The following is a 12552-nucleotide window of genomic DNA, read 5'->3' on the forward strand; positions in this document are numbered from 1 at the left end:
CGCCGGAGCGGTGGGCAAGGCGGAGCAGAGAGGAACCGCCGGAGCGGTGAGCAAGACAGAGCAGGCAGGAACTGCCAGAGCAGTGAGCATGGCAGAGCAGGCAAGTACCACCGGAGCGGTGAGCAAGGCAGAGCAGGCAAGAAACGCCGGAGCGGTGAGTAAGGCAGAGCAGGCAGGAACCGCCGGAGCGGTGAGCAAGGCAGAGCAGGCAGGAACCGCCAGAGCGGTGAGCAAGGCAGAGCAGGCAGGAACCGCCGGAGCGGTGAGCAAGGCAGAGCAGGCAGGAACCGCCGGAGCGGTGAGCAAATCAGAGCAGGCAGGAACCACCGGAGCGGTGAGCAAGGCAGAGCAGAGAGAAACCGCCGGAGCGGTGAGCAAGGCAGAGCAAGCAGAAACCGCAGGAGTGGTGAGCAAGGCAGAGCAGGCAAGAACCACCGGAGCGGTGAGCAAGGCAGAGCAGGCAAGAACCGCCGGAGCGGTGAGCAAGGCAGAGCAGGCAGGAACCGCCGGAGCGGTGAGCAAGGCAGAGCAGGCAGGAACCGCCGGAGCGGTGAGCAAGGCAGAGCAGGCAGGTACCGCCGGAGCGGTGAGCAAGGCAGAGCGGGCAGAAACCGCCGGAGCGGTGAGCAAGGCAGAGCAAGCAGGAACCGCCGGAGCGGTGAGCAAGGCAGAGCAGAGATAAACTGCCGGAGCGGTGAGCAAAGGCAGAGCAGAGGGGACAGGGCTCTGTTCACACAGAACAGACTGGAAGGGAAAGGCAGAACCAGATACACACAAGATACTTGCAATGAAGTAGCGAGTGGACTCTAAACTCACAAACGGAAGTACAGCGACAACGAGTAGGAGTTAGGTTCAGGTTTAGACTCTGCAGAATAGGGGAAGGTACGGACATAGAGAAAAACAGGTAACAGACTAGGAGAGTGTTCAGACAGGAACTGAGTGTTCAGACAGGAACTGACACTGCAGCGAGATACAGGAGCGAGTCTGGGTATGCGGCCCCCAGAAGGCAGGACGAACAGGCTAGCAGCGTGTTCAGACTGGCCTGGAAATACAGCCTCCAGGAAGGCGGACAGACAACAGGCTAGGAGATAGTTCAGACAGGCCTGGGAATACAGCCCCCAGGTTGGCGGACAGGCAAGAACAGAACAGGACCTGGCACATTCAGAGTCAAGGAGCACACTGAATGATAGAGTTGCTCAGGCATCAGCTTCCAGGTGGAGCTGGTTTAAATATCCAGTGACAGACATCAATAGGCTGAGGACGCACTAGGGGTGTGTCCACAGCAGCTACAAGAAACAGGAAGTAACCGGGCCGCCGCCCTAAGCAGTCAGAACAGAGACAAACAGACAGCATGAATAGAAACCAGGCTAGCAGACTGGACTGAAGATCAAGTTTGCGATCTTGCATAGTGAGAGATGGTGCACCATGCAAGCCCGCCAGCAGGTATGTTACAGCCAGTAGTCTTGAAGTAGTTAAACTGTTGAGCACTCATTGGTTGCTTTGCCTTCATTCTGCGGCCCAATTCATGCCAGACTATCTCAATCGGTTTGAGGTCAGGTAAAGGCCATGTCATCTGGTGCAACTCTCACTTCCTTTTCTGGGATGGTTCTCATGAGATCCGGTTTCATCATACCAATTGATGGGGTTTTTTATGACTGCACTTGATTATAACATCAAGATTCTGGCGATTAGTTGATAGGCACTTGTCATATTCTGGCTTAGAACAGTTGTGGAATAGAGCTCAGCACTTCATGGAACTGGGTACCAACACTGCCTCCAAAAGACACCTAATTTTCTGAAAGCAGGTGATTCCACAAATGAACACTTAGAAAGCATACCTGTTTGTTCACCTGTTCCTTAAGAATCATTCCTGGTGACTACCTCATGAAGCTGCTTGAGAGTAAAAGGAGGGGAATCTATGGTTTAACACATATTATTCTGGTTTATTTTACATGCCCTGCTTTATTTCTTGTTTCCATATGTGTTCCTTCATGGTTTTCTTTCTTTCAGTCTAAATCTACAATGCTTAGTAACTATGTGTCTTATAGTAATCCATTACTGGGTACTTCAAACATAATTAAACAAAAAAACCAAATCTGCAGCTATATGGCAGACTGGATAAAGAAGCGATACCAGCGAAGTAAATGTTAAAAAATATATATTTTATTAATTAAAGATTAAAAGAGTGGACTTAATAAAAAGACAGGGTAACAACCTCAATGCAGGAGGACTACAATCACAATAACCTGGGGTACATTACCCCAATAGGAAGCGGCAACAGACAAAATAATCTAAAATATAATGCGTCAAATATCTATCATATATTTATACGAAGGCATTCATAGATTAGTGACGTAGGGGGTGCTAGAGACCAAACACAATTCCCATATAAAGAATCAGTATTGTGGGGAGCCTCCCTAGACATAAAGTCAGGTGCAAGTGCTTAATATAATGATGATATAGGTCACAATATTATAGAAAGAGCCCAAGGTATAAGCTATATAGAGCCTGAGATCAATGATGTGCACAATATCCAGGTAAAGTTATCTATTAACTGAGCTGCCACTGGGTGTTGTGCCCTCCCCACACCAACGCCATTTCGCCAAAGCTTCTTCCGGGGGCATGTCTATGCTGGGGGGGAGTTCCCATATATATATGTAGTGTCATCCAATGGAAGCTGGTAGCGTCAGAATACTGACGCGATCATTTGCAGTCAAGTGACTGGAATAGACGGCGCATGAGTACCGCAAGCCGTTCCTTATAACTAAAGGAATCCTCCAGGAAGTGCTCTGTGACCCACATGCTGAAACACATCGCGGTCACGTGCCGGCACTTACGGAAGATCAAAAGGAATACAGCGAGGGCGCATGCGCACATACCGGTCAGGGAATGAAAATGATGGTAGCTATGGGGAGGAAGGTAACAAGGGGGTAATAGTATAGATTCAAGATATCCATTGGACTGAAGCGCTCTAGGCACATAAAAATTTTACTTGCCCAAGACATAATCAATCTTGTTGGCATCATAAGTGAGAAGGACCATCTCCTATATTATATTCTATGTAGGAAGCGGAAGAAAAAATGTCTAGTGCTAAGGATAAAGTTAATAACAATGGATAATAAATTAATAATTAAAAGGACCATCTCCTATAATACATATTATATATAAGAAAGTGCCTAGTGCCATAAATAAGATTAAGAACAATAACTGATGGGGAAAATATACCAATGACCAGGGGAATAAATTACTAATATCAAATTAATCCTAACAATAAATAAGGCCTGCATGCAGTGAGAATGGTGCAAAAACTAATGAGTGAGAATATAAATATGGAAGTAATAAATAAAAATAAATTATAATTTATAATACTAAAAATATTATTGAGAGACATATATAACAATAATAACTGATGATGACATAATTTAGAATGCTAAACAGCATAATATAGTAATTTCAACTTTTCATTATAACATTTGATTATAATAATTATGGTGTGTCCTCCTTTAAGGATGTATCCAAGGTTCCCTAGACAGCAAGAGATGACTATCTTGTCCCAACGACCAGCACCTTCACCTAAACGAGAATACGCCAGCTGCAAGATGGAACCGCTAATTCAGACGATACATTTTCTAAGATATGTAAATAAAAACAAAGTAAAATCAGGAAATAAGCGCAATAAGAACAATTAGAATAACCCCTGACTACTCATAAATCTACAAAAAAGAACTAAACCCAAAACTGCTAGAGCCTTACCCAAGTCCCCTCCTCTTGCCCCCATGGTGATCTGGTCAATGCCAATAATACGAAGTTCTCTGGGACTACAGTCATGATGATATTTGAAATGGTGTGATAATGTTTTGAGGGTACTAAAATCTTCAATAGTTTTGGCTTTCAAAATGTCCCGAACATGTTCTCTTGCTCTCACTTTCAATTCTCTGTTGGTGAGTATATTTTGTTGCAGGACATTGGGCGTAGTAAATCACACCTTTTGAAGCACAATTGAGATGCACCCTGATTTCAAAGGTTTTGCAACCATCAAAGTTATCAAATTTCTTAGCTCTTCTCATGTTTCTGCAGGCCTTGCATAGGCCGAATGGAAGAAAACCATTATTACTCCCATTATTTTGTGTACATTTATTCAGGTCGTAGTGGGTATGGACTAGTAAGTCTTTTAAGTTCCGACTTCATTTGACCACCATGGTTGGTGCTGAGGGGGGGAATTTTTTGGAGGATCGGGTCCATTTTCAAAATATCCCAATGTTTATTGAGGATTGATCTTACCTCAGACCACTGGTTGTGATATGTTGAGATGAAATGCACTTCATCTGATTTGTTATTTTTGTTATCATTTTTAAGAGTGCCATGAACCAATTGATCCCTCGGTGTTCTTACATCTCTCCTGTAGCCTCGTCTGATGGATCTCAGATTTTGCACCATTCTCACTGGATGCAGGCCTTATTTATTGTTGGGATTAATTTGATATTAGTAATTTATTCCCCTGGTCATTGGTATATTTTCCCCATCAATTATTGCTCTTAATCTTATTTATGGCACTAGGCACTTTCCTATATATAATATGTACTATAGGAGATGGTCCTTCTAATTATTAATTTATTATCCATTGTTATTAACTTTATCCTTAGCACTAGACACTTTTTCTTCCCCTTCCTGCATAGAATACATTATAGGAGATGGTTCTTCTCACTTATGATGCCAACAAGATTGATTATGTCTTGGGCAAGTAAAATTTTTATGTGCCTAGAGCACTTCAGTCCAATGGATATCCCAAATCTATGCTATTGCCCTCATTTTACCTTCCTCCCCATAGCTACCATCATTTTCATTCCCTGACCGGTATGTGCGCATGCGCCCTCGCTGTATTCCTTTTGATCTTCCATAAGTGCCGGCAGGTGACCGCGATGTGTTCCAGCAAGCGGGTCACAGAGCACTTCCTGGAGGATTCCTTTAGTTATAAGGAACGGCTTAAGGTATGCATGCGCATAATAAAATATATATTTTTTAACATTTACTTCGCTGGTATCTCTTCTTTATCCAGTCTGCCATATAGCTGCAGATTTGTTTTTTGGTTGTTAAATCTACAATGCATATATTCCTATAAGAACAAAGAAAGAGGTGTGTCCAAACTTATGACTGGTACAGTATTTAAATCAATTCAAAGGTATACAGTATTTAACTTTAGGAAACTTTCTTTAGAACAGATCATATACGAAAGCAACTTTAAATATTTTATGCTGCTTTACTGCTATCCTGCAGATCCAGATGAAAGTAATGCTAAATACAAAATCCTAATTTGAGTCAATTAAAACGGACATATTAATTTTGACTAATATTTCCTTTCATCATCCTAGGTCATCTTTTTATTACATTGGTAATCTAGCCATTCCTTAACCACTTTGTGACATCAGGCGTAATAATACGTATCTGCGCCCTAGGCCTATTGGATCAGATACGTATTATTACGTCTTGGCGATCGGGCCCGCACACAGGCTGTGTGGGCACTATCACCGCCAGGTGTCAGCTGATTCTCACAGCTGACACCCGGTGCTATGTGCAAGGAGTGGTGTCGCACCGCTCCCGACACATTAACCCCCGAAATGCTACGATCGAAGTCAATCTCAGCATTCTGGGAGCAAAGGGAGGTAAGCGCGGCTTACTTACCTTCTCTCCGGCGTCCCGCACTGTCAGTGCCAGGTCCCGGTAGTTGTCATGGTGACCCGATGTCGTCATGATGACATCTGGGTCACCAGTCAGGAGGAAGCTACTTTGATCATGCATAGTGCGCGATCAAAGTAACTGTCTGTCCAGCGCTGACATGCAGCATAGCATAGAGATGGTGCTGCATCTCTATGCTATGCAAGTGATTATCCTGCAAAAAAAGAATGTCCCATAGCGGGACAAAGTGTAAAGGTAAAAAAAAAGTATCAGAAACTGGAAAAAAAAAAGTGTAAAAATATAAAAAAAACAAAAAAAAAATCCAAAAAAATTAAAATATACTGTACCCATAAATAAATATTATTATGAAAAAAAAAATAAAAGTACACATATTTGGTATTGCCGCATCAGGAACGACCTTACCTATAAAACTGTCCTACTAGTTAACCACTTTAGTGAGCATGTTAAAAAATAAAAGTAAAAAATGAGGCAAAAAATGATGCTTTATCATCACACTGCCAAACAAAAAAAGGAATAAAAATGCAATCAAGATATCAAAGATATAAATGTGGTACCACTGTAAATGTACTGACCGGAAAAATAAAGCTACCTTATCAATTTTACCACACTCGGAACGGCATAAAAAAAAATAAAAAAAACAATTCCTGAATTGCCTGTTTTTGTTTATTATGCCTCCCAAAATTCGGAATAGAAAGCGATCACAAAATGTCACGTACCCAAAAATGGTACCGATAAAAACGTCAACTTGTCCCGTAAAAAACAAGCCATCACATGACTCTGTTGGCCAAAATATGAAAAAATTATAGCTCTCAAGATATGGCGATGCAAAAACTAGTCTTTGTAAAAAAAGGGTTTTTTTAGTGTGTGACAGTTGTCAATCATAAAAACTCGATATGAATCTAGGTATCGCTGTAATCGCACCAACCTGAAGAATAAAGTCGTCTAATCACTTATACCACATGAGGAAAGGCATAAAAAATAAACTCTAGGGTTAGGGTTGTGCTAGGGTGAGCGTTGTGTTAGGGTTAGGGTTGGGCTATGGTTAGGGTTGGGCTAGGGTTAGGGTTAGGGTTAGGGTTGTCCTAGGGTTAGGGTTGTACTAGGGTTAGGGTTAGGGTTGAGCTAGGGTTAGGGTTGTGCTAGGGTTAGGCTAGGGTTGTGCTAGGGTTAGGCTAGGGTTGTGCTAGGGATAGGGTTAGGGTTGGGTTAGGGTTGGGTTAGGGTTCAGCTAGGGTTATGGTTAGGGTTGTGCTAGGGTTAGGGTTGTGCTAAGTTTAGGGTTGTGCTAGGGTTAGGGTTGTGCTAGGGTTAGGGTTCTGCTCGGGTTAGGCTAGGGTTGTGCTATGGTTAGGGTTGAGCTAGGGTTGTGCTAGGCTTAGAGTTAGGCTTGTACTAGGGTTAGGATTAGGGCTGTGCTAGGGTTATGGTTAGGGTTGGGCTAGGGTTGGGGTTAGGATTGTGCTAGAGTTAAGGTTAGGGTTGTGCTAGGGTTAGTGTTAGGATTTTGCTAGGGTTAGGGTTGTGCTAGGGTTAGGGTTGTGCTAGGGTTAGAGTTAGGGTTGTACTAGGGTTAGGGTTGTGTTGAGGTTGGAATTTTTTCAAAAGTAAAGAAAAAAAACTGTGTATTTTCCCCACATAAGGGGTATTGGCAAACTCAGTAGAAATTGCACAACAGTTTGTGTGGTCCATTTTCTCCTCTTACCATTGTGAAAATAAAAAATTTAGGGCTAAAAGATAATTTTTGGAGAAAAAAATTGATTTTTTTATTTTCACGGCTCCATGTTATAAACTTTTGTGAAGCACCTGGGGGTTCAGGGTGCTCACCACACATCTAGATGAGTTCCCTGAGGGGTCTAGTTTCTAAAATGGTGTCACGTGTGGGGGGTTTCCACTGTTTAGGCACATCATGGGCTCCCCAAACGCAACATGCCATCTGCTAATTATTCCAGCAAATTTTACATTCAAAAAGTCAAATAGCGCTCCTTCCCTTCTGAATCCTGCCGTGTGCCCAAGCAGTGGTTTTCAGCATGCTCAGGAGAAATTGCACAACAAATTTTAGGGTCCATATTTTCCTGTTACACTTGCGAAAATAAAAAAATTGGGGTCTAAAGTAACATTTTTGTGAAAAAAGTTAAATGTTCATTTTTTTCTTCCATATTCCAAAAATTCCTGTGAAGACCTGAAGGGTTAATAAACTTCTTGAATGTGGTTTTGAGCATCTTAAGGGGTGTAGTTTTTAGAATGGTGTCACTTCTGGGTATTTTCTGTCATAAAGGTTCATCAAAGTCTCTTCAAATGTGATTTGGTCCCTAAAAAAATGTTTTTGTAAATTTTGTTGGAAAAATGAGAAATCGCTGGTCAATTTTTAACCCTTATAACTTCCTAACTAAAAAAAAATTGGGGTTCCAAAATTGTGCTGATGTAAGTAGACATGTGGGCAATGTTATTTATTAACTATTTTGTGTGACATATCTCTCTGGTTTAAGGGCATGAAAAGACAAAATTTGAAAATTGCTAAATTTTAGCCAAATTTCCAATTTTTCACAAATAAATGAAAGTCATATCAAAGAAATTTTACCACTATCATGAAGTACAATATATCACAAAAAGCAATCTCAGAATCAGTGCAATTTGTTGAAGCGTTCCAGAGTTATTACCTCATAAAGTGATAGTGGTCAGAATTGTAAAAATTGGCATGGTCATTAACAGGCAAACCACCCTCAGTCTGTGCTCACTCTGGAAAGCAAGTAATGTCAATCAGAAGTGAAGTCAGGGCCCAATATACAAATGAGGAGGCATAACAGCGCACCAGCTCTTGGCCTCACCAAGAGTGTCCTACAGTCTCCTCATTTGCATATGGATTAAAAGTTATTCTCTCAAGCATTTTGCTAGTAACAGGTACAGTGCTAGTATGGTTGTTAGGGGGCTAAGTCCCCTACAACACTGTATAGCCCATTTAAAATGCATTTTGGGGGTATGCCTCATCGGAATGGAATGACATCGGAATGCAGAGGTGGCGCTATATCAGAAAAACATTGCTCCATTATTGAAATGAATCACATAAAAAGGAAACCGTGTTAATGTGTAAACATTTACTTCTTAATTATTTGCCCATTTTCAATTGCCTGGTGCTAAAATAATAGCTCAACTGTATGGAGGGTATATGTATAATTTCCTGATTATAGGCAGTGTCTTCTCATTGAATGTAAGCATGAAGTCAACCCTTCACTGGACTTTACAGTAAAACCATGTATATTTCAGACTGTCACATGAAAAATGTATGCTAGTAAATTACCACTGAAAAAGACTGATTCATAAACCAACTAAAAATTATCAAGGGTTTGTCTCCTTGCAACAATTTTTAGACCCTAGGCTCAGCTATGTGTAAAATAACAAACTAAGCTTTACCAAATGCAGAACTACTTCTCCGCCACGGCCCGATCTCTGTTGATTGGCTGCTGTGGTGACATTACGTCCACAGTGCTTTAGCCAATCACTGAGCTCAGCGGCTTGTGATGTGTACAGTACAGAGAGACTTAGCTGACTGTTTGGCTGCAGCGCTGTTGACATAACTTCACTGCTGCAGCAGTTCAAAAGAGATCGGGACAGCATCGGAGAGGTAGTTCTGGACCTGGATTAAGAAAAGCTCAATTTGTTATTTTACTTGCAACTAAGCCTGTGGGCTAGAAATAGCTGTAAGGGGACAACCCCTTTAAGGTCCTGTAAGACATTTTAAGTGATACTTTAGTACACTCATTGCATTGTAACAACATAGCCAAATCCTATTTTCTTGGAATGCCACATAATTTTCATTATTATGATTTTCTTTGTGCATTTTATATTTGCCAAGAGATCATTTGACACCAGCATAATAATTGTAACAAATCACAGTTAGAACCTAAACATTTCCTTTTTCTTTCAATCTTTTTCAAGCTCTTTCACATCGATTCTCCTTTATGGACAGGTTAAAGTGCAAAGTTTTTGACAGAATATTTTAGTAAAAAACTGATGCTTGACTTAATAGTTTTTATGAAATATTTCTCACAATAAATTATTCCAGCACAAATTTAAAATGTATTAGCGACAAAACTCAAAGTCAATACACTGTAGAAGACCCCAAATCATGCTGTATTATTTATCTATGTATCTGGGATGTGTTGCTTCTTCCCTGCGGTATACATATTGACTTATACAGTAGGACATAGTTGCTCATTAAGTAAGTGTCGCCTTTATAACAGGAAACCATACGTCTTGGGCATTTGCAGTGGATAAGAGCTTACAGAAGGATAGCAGAAAGTCAATAAAGTGCATTCACCTTTCCATTACAAAAGACTTTTTGTAATGCAATAAATCAAGGATTTCTGATTGTGTATTTTTACATCTACAGTATACAGCATCAACGTTTGCTTTAACCCTAAATGGTAAAGTAAAAGAGTTTTTTTAACATGGTTAGAAGGATATTTTAAAGTTACCTCTTAATATCCACTGCTCAAAAAAATAAAGGGAACACTAAAATAACACATCCTAGATCTGAATGAATGAAATATTCTCATTGAATACTTTGTTCTGTACAAAGTTGAACGTGCTGACAACAAAATCACACAAAAATCATCAATGGAAATCAAATTTATTAACCAATGAAGGCCTGGATTTGGAGTCACCCCCAAAATTAAAGTGGAAAAACACACTACAGGCTGATGTAATGTAATGTCCTTAAAACAAGTCAAAATGAGGCTCAGTATTGTGTGTCGCCTCCACGTGCCTGTATGACCTCCCTACAATGCCTGGTAATGCTCCTGAAGGAGTTGTAGATGGTCTCCTGTGGGATCTCATTCCAGACCTGGATTAAAGCATCCCCCAACTCCTGGACAGTCTGTGGTGCAACGTGACATTGGTGGATGAAGCGAGACATGATGTCCCAGATGTGCTCAATCAGATTCAGGTCTGGGGAACAGGCGGGCCAGTCCATAGCTTCAATGCCTTCATCTTGCAGGAACTGCTGACACGCTCCAGCCACATGAGGTCCTGTATTAGGAGGAACCCAGGGCCAACCGCCCAGCATATGGTCTCACAAGGGGGTCTGAGGATCTCATCTCGGTACCTAAAGGCAGTCAGGCTACCTCTGGCGAGCACATGGAGGGCTGTGCGGCCCTCCAAAGAAATGTCACCCCACACCATTACTGACCCACTGCCAAACCGGTCATGCTGAAGGATGTTGCAGGCAGCAGATCGCTCTCCACGGCGTCTCCAGACTCTGTCACGTCTGCCACATGTGCTCAGTGTGAACCTGCTTTAATCTGTGAAGAGCACAGGGCGCCAGTGGCGACTTTGCGAATCCTAGTGTTCTGTGGCAAATGCAAAGCGTCCTGCACGGTGTTGGGCTGTGGGCACAACCCCCATCTGTGGTTGTCGGGCCCTCATACCACCCTCATGGAGTCGGTTTCTAACCGTTTGTGCAGACACATGCACATTTGTGGCCTGCTGGAGGTCATTTTGCAGGGCTCTAGCAGTGCTGCTCCTTTCCTCCTTGCACAAAGGCGGAGGTAGCGGTCCTGCTGCTGGGTTGTTGCCCTCCTACGGCCCACTCCACGTCTGCTGGTGTACTGGCCGGTATCCTGGTAGCGCCTCCAGCCTCTGGACACTACGCTGACAGACACCGCAAACCTTCTTGCCACAGCTCGCATTGATGTGCCATCCTGGATGAGCTGCCACTCCTCCTCAGAAAAAACCCTCCAAAAATCTTGAAAAGGTACCGGTAATTCCCCTTTTTCCACAGCTGCAATGCGACCATTACAACATTTATCATAGCACTTCGGACTCCAAGACTTAATCGCATTAGTAAACTAGTCCAGCAAAGGATTGTGCAGTTTTAACCAAGGCAATCCTAGAACGACCGGAGAGGGGAAATTATCTAACACAACCAAGTCCAAAATTTCTTGGTGAACTCCATTGATAGTGAGGGGAAATGCAGCAACCTAGTGAGTAATACATTTCAAGGGAGTGTTATCAATTGCAATCACAGAAATAGGTGATGACAAAGGTTTGGATTTCAAATTAAGGCTTTCCAAAAACCCTTTATCAATCACATTAAGTGTTGAACCACAATCCACAAATACCTGAAATTCAATCAGAAAGAAATACTCCTGCAGAGTGTAAACAAGCAATACGGGCGTAACTGACCTTTCTTTTTTCTTTACTTAAATGAAGCTCACAATACTTAATCAAATGGTCAGCTTTACCACAATAAAGACACAATCCCTCGGCGAACCTCCGGTCTCTTTCCTGAGAGGGTAGCAACTTCGCCCCAACCTCCATCGGTTCTCTGCTGTCACAGCAGATTTTCTGGGGACTAGGACCTGACATTAAAGGAGTCTTTACCTCATTCTGTCTAAATCTCAGGCTCCTATCCACACGAACAGTTAATTGCATGGCATCCTGCAGAGTCTCAGGTGCGGGGAATGCAATTAGCAAATCCTTAACCCTTTCACTCAGACCAGCAAGAAATAGACATTTCAGAGCTGGATCATTCCATTTAACTTCTGAGGCCCATCTTCTGAAGCTTGTGCAATAATTTTCAACATCACCTGACCCCTGATTCAAACGCCTGAGTTCTGCCTCAGCAGATTAGATTCGATCAGGATCATCATATAATAGCCCCATAGCAGAAAAAAATTCTTCAACAGACCTTAAACATGGATCATTAGGTTGGAGAGAAAAGGCCCACCCCTGTGGTTCTTTGTGCAAAAGTGGCATAATAAAACCAATGCGCTGTGATTCATTCCCAGAGGACCTTGGTCTCAAACGAAAATATAACAAACAAGCATTTTTAAAGGAAAAAAAATCTTGCTGTTTACCATA

The sequence above is a fragment of the Phyllobates terribilis genome, unplaced genomic scaffold (assembly GCF_046119375.1).
Source record: "Phyllobates terribilis strain yellow unplaced genomic scaffold, ASM4611937v1 Scaffold_1__5_contigs__length_1240528914, whole genome shotgun sequence".
Classification (NCBI taxonomy): Eukaryota; Metazoa; Chordata; class Amphibia; order Anura; family Dendrobatidae; genus Phyllobates; species Phyllobates terribilis.